This window comes from Myotis lucifugus, unplaced genomic scaffold, assembly GCF_000147115.1.
Source record: "Myotis lucifugus unplaced genomic scaffold, Myoluc2.0 scaffold_60, whole genome shotgun sequence".
NCBI classification, from domain to species: domain Eukaryota; kingdom Metazoa; phylum Chordata; class Mammalia; order Chiroptera; family Vespertilionidae; genus Myotis; species Myotis lucifugus.
Window position 1 is genome coordinate 6,796,136 of NW_005871108.1, and position 4,846 is coordinate 6,800,981.

The following is a 4,846-nucleotide window of genomic DNA, read 5'->3' on the forward strand; positions in this document are numbered from 1 at the left end:
ACTGTGTGCAGGGCCTGGCCACCAGGTGCTCCTGCCCACCAATCTCTCTGAGGGAGTTACTGTAGGCGTGTGGGTGTGTGTGGGGGCACTGTGTGTTCTCAGAGCAGAGAAGCAGCCAGAGCTGCTGGCAGGAAGCAGTGGGCACCGTGGGCAGGGCCAGCTGGTGACTGTCCCCCCAAGGCCCATCAGCCAACAGCTAGTGGGGGTGCGGCAGCTGGGAGGCCCCAGGAGAGATGACCTTGGAGAGGTTGGGAGAGAACAGAACGTCACCTCAGCGTTCCCTGTGATCACCCCCTGATACTGGGGCGTCTGCTGAAGAGCCCTGGGCATGCCAGGGCCTCTGTCCAGGTGCAGGTGCTGAGGCCCCAGGGGCGGCATGACTTGCCCAGGGTCACACAGGGAGGCCTTCCACTCAGCCCTCATCAGTCAGGCCAGTTGGTACCTGGCTGGTCCCTGATACCTGCCTGGTCTGTGGGTTTGGAGTCAGCATCTCCTTTTCCAGCTTCACCTCAGCCCAGCACTCTTGGGTCTGGAGCTCCAAGAATCTTATCTTTAGTCCCAGTGCCCACACCCTCATTCGAGTGCCGGCCTCCGCCTTGCTGTGTGGCCTGGGCCTGGGCACGCCCCTCTGAGTTCTCTTCACTCCTGTCCAAAGGCCGGCCGTGACCCAGTTAGGCCGGGACGCACTCAGCCAGATCTCTCAATCGGTAACTCCCTGCACCCCTGACTTTCCCACCTTAGGGCCTTTGCACGTGCAGTGCCCACCTCCCGGGCTGCCCTTCCCGTGCCTCCTTACAGATGCAGTGGAGAGAGGATGGCTTTGGCATCACTGTGATCTGGGTTGGCATCCTCTCTCTCTACTTCCTGACTGGGGCAGCTTCCTGGAGCCCCCATGTCCTCAGGACTAAAACGAGCATGGCCACAGCTTGTTCCAGGGCTGTTGGGAGCACTGAAGGGGTGGCATGAACCCCAGGTGGGAGGATGTGAGGGGGAAAAGCGTGGGTCTCAACACCCTCATCAGCATGCCCCACTTCACCTCCCCAGCCTGCACTGGAAGGGGGGCTGGGCAGGGGGCCGAGTTGGCCCTGGACCCTACCAAGAAGAGCCCAGCAGCAGGCTTCTTTCTTGGGCCCTTCCCAGGGGTTCTGGGTAGCACCCCTCCTTAGGGAGAAGTTCAGAGTGGGAGGGACGTCTAACTCAGCTGCTAGAAGGTGGGATTTTAATCATGTCATTGGCCTATCTGGGCTTCAGTTTCCCCACCTGTGAAAAGGGATCATAGGAATGGCACATAGTAGGTGCTAAATAAATATTAACCATTACTACTGTCATTATTCATGTACCCCCACTCGGAGGCAGGAGTCCTATCTATATTGAAAAGCCACCTGTAGAAAAAATACCCCAGTTGAGTAGGAAATTTTTTTGAGAGTCTGAAGGAAAAAAATGGAATCAGGTAAAGATCCCTGCCCATGGGGAGCGTCCCTTCTAGTGTGGGAGGTCACAGGGGAGGCAAGAAAGGGACGCAGCCCCCATCTGTGAAATGGGTACGTTGGGTGGCGCCGTCCCCCATGCTGCTCCGGGCCCAGCTTCGTCCTCTGTGGACAGGGCCAGTGCTGGCGGTTCCTGCCCCACAGGGCTGTGGTGAGGAGGGATGGAGCATCAGTGGGGGCCCAGCCTTGGGCGTTTAGAGAGGTCGCATATTCACTCCATAAGTGGTCCTTCTTGGGCTTTGTGGCCTTGGGCCAGCCACTCTCCCTGCTCCAGCCTCCATTTCCCCGAATGAAAACGGACTGTCCCTGGTGTAAGGACACCCAGCGAGAGCCAGTGGTAAGAGGCTGATAGTGGTCTGGGGCCAGGAGGGCCAGGAGGGCCAGGAGGGCCAGGGCTCCCAGCTGGCCCTCTGCTGTCTTGGATGGTGGCCAGGGCACCTGACTTCCCTGAGCCGCCTCCTGCCCCCTCCTCTGAAAGACGCGGCTGATTGCCCCTGTGTAGCAGGGTCCTGGTGAGAACTGGAGAGCAGAACAGTGACAAAGGCAATAATAATGTTAGCAATAGTAAGGGTCCATTTATCAAGCACGGACTTTGTGCCCAGGGCTTGGCGTGGGTCAGCTCATTGGCCTTTGCTACTGCCTGGGAATGACTATGGGCATCTCCATGGTACTGAAGAAGGTTTTTGTTGAGAGAGAGAGAGAGAGAGAGAGAGAGAGAGACACCTTGGTGTGAGAAAGAAAGAAATATTGGTCAACCACCTCCCATAAGTGCCCCAACCAGGGTTCGAACCCACAACCTGGATATGTGCCCTGACCAGGAATGGAACCCACCACCCCTTGATGACCGGATGACACTCCAACCAACTGAGCCACACTGGCCAGGACTGAAGGAGATTTTGGTTGATTTCCCAGAGTCCTCCCTATGTCACAGCAGGGGCCCATGGTGCTATACCCCACCTGGTTTGGGCAGGTGCCTGATGGGGCCTTTGTGCTCCCCTCTCTCCACAGGCAGGATGATGGCTGCCAATGGGCCGCGTCCATCCCCTCCGCCTCCTCCCTCCTCTGTCCCCACACATTCCTGCCACAACCTCCACCACCCACTCTTCCCCCCCTGCTGGGCCATTGTTATCAGGAGACATTCCTGGACTGCCTGAGAACAGCTTCCACCTGGGGCCCTTCTGAGAGGGGGTGCGGTCACTGATACAGGCCCTGCCAGTGGCTCCCTTGGGGGATGGGCCCTGGGGCACGAGGCTGTGAAGCCCGAACAGTCTGATCCTGCCTGCTGATGCTGTCGCTTAGGAACTGTGTGACCTTAGGCAAGCAGCTTGACCTCTCTGTGCTCAGTTTTCTCATCTGCAAAGTGGGGCTGTCCACATAGGGCTGCATTGGGGCTCCTGGGCTCGTGTGTGTTGTGCACTTCTTAGCATGGTGTCTGGCACGCAGGAGTCTCTCTACCCATCAACTAGCTGTTATCATCTGAGAACCAATTGTCCGTCCTCCTTGTGGGCCCCCAGTTTAGACTGCATGTGTACCCACCTTCTGCTGAGTGCACATCAGGAGGGTCCCTGTGGGCTTTCTCTTCTCCAGGCCTGTGGGACCAGGAGAGGGCAGAGCTGAGAGAGCTATGTTCAGAAGTCGAGAACCTGCTGTGTGACCTTAGGCTGCACCTCTCCCGCTCTGAGCCTCCTATTTTGGGTCTGCTCTGTGAGCACTTGGACCTGGGTAAGGCCCGAGGCCCTCATTGTCCCCATCACTGCACTGTCTGTAATTCCTTCCTTGGCTGGTCTTTTGTGTGTCTCTCCCACTATGGTGCCTGGCGCATAGTAGATGCTCAGCTAAGCTTTGTTGAAGGAGCCAATCGATGCACAATGACTGAGTGAATACCCAGGGCTTTCCTAGTTCCAGGCCCTTTGCCAGGAGCATCATCCCCAGTAATCTCTACTTGTGGAACTCCTTGTCCTCGAAGCTCTTCTCAAATGCTGCCTCTGCCAGGAAGCCTTTCCTGGTTTCTCCCAGTTGGAGGGGATTGCTGGTGCTCGGAACACGTGGTCTGAGGATCTCTGGTGGCCCCCGCTACAGTCCACCTTGGTATACGTAGTACCATGTGAATAATCAACTAGACCCATGCACTTACTAGGAGCCACACGTGGTGGGGAGCCCTGTGCCTTCCAGGTCTTATTAATCCTCCACAACAACCTTGCAAGGTAGCTATGATTATTATCCTTCCCTTTGCAGACTTCAGAGGCTCAGAGAAGTGAAGCAATTGCCCAGCTATGAGAGAGCGAGCCAGGATTTGAAACCAGGTAAGCCTACATTTTTTCTTAAAAGGGAAAGAAAAAGCATTAATACACACACAGTAAAAAATAATTCAAACAGTACAAACGAAACAGGAAAAAGAAATCTCTTTGCACCCAGGTATCTTTGCCAGAGCTATCCATTGAGAGGTGTTTCTGGTGTGTCCTTCTAGGGAGATCCAGGCATATATAAGCGTAAATGTCAGAAAAATTATTTTGAAAAAGGTAGCACATGGTATACCCTGTTCTGTACCTGTGTTCTCTTAACAGGGTACCTTGGAGATAATTCTGTGCTGCTTTCTTCTTTTTTAAAAAAATTTAAACCTTTATTGTTGAAAGTTTCACATATGCTTCTTTCTTTCTCATGGTTGCATAGAACTCATTGTGTGGATGGAGAACACACTTTATTTAATCAGCAAGGAATATTTTGGTTGTTTCCAGACTTTGCTTAATTATAGACAATTCTGCAATGAATATCCCCAGTCACACGCTTAGCGTTCATGTGTGAGAATGCCTCTCGGAGAATCCCAACTTGCAAGGTCGTAGGGTGTGTGCGGTTGTAATTTTGATGTGTATTACCAGATGACCCTTCAGGGAGGCTGCGCTGGTGTACCCTCACACCATACCATCTGGTTCGTCTCACTCTCACCAGCACAGGTTGCTGTAGTTTTCCCCCCATGAACTTTCGTTTTTAATTTTTATTTATTTCAAAAAAGTTTTAATTGAATTTATTCGGAGGACATCCTATGTAACAAAACCCTAATATGCAAATCGACCGAACGGTGGAATGACTGGTCGCTATGAACTGACCACCAGGAGGCACATGCTCAATGTGGGAGCTGCCCCTTGGTGGTCAGTGCGCTCCCACAGGGGGAGCGCCGCTCAGCCAGAAGCCGGGCTCACGGCTGGCCAGCGCAGTGGTGGTGGTGGGAGCCTCCGCGGCACACTAAGGAGCAGTGAGCCCAGTGGTAGGGAGCAGCAAGCAGGCAGGCGGTAAGGAGCGAGGGGTCCCGGACTGTGAGAGGGCACAGGCCGGGCTGAGGGGCCGTCCCACCCCCCCCCACC

General features: G+C 54.7%; 1 protein-coding gene across 5 annotated transcripts in view; it reads left to right on the forward strand.

Moving 5' to 3' along the window:
* The window catches only part of SRC (SRC proto-oncogene, non-receptor tyrosine kinase), a 51,154-nt gene that overhangs the window by 15,714 nt on the left and 30,594 nt on the right, over positions 1-4,846 (forward strand). For 4 of the 5 annotated variants that reach the window (XM_006089534.3, XM_023754474.1, XM_023754475.1 and 1 more), the window contains exon 2: positions 3,723-3,790. The exons of the other annotated variant lie outside the window; for it this stretch is intronic. The gene's annotated coding sequence lies outside the window, so the exon portion shown is untranslated. The remainder of the gene's footprint in view (positions 1-3,722; positions 3,791-4,846) is intronic. 5 annotated transcript variants of the gene reach the window in all.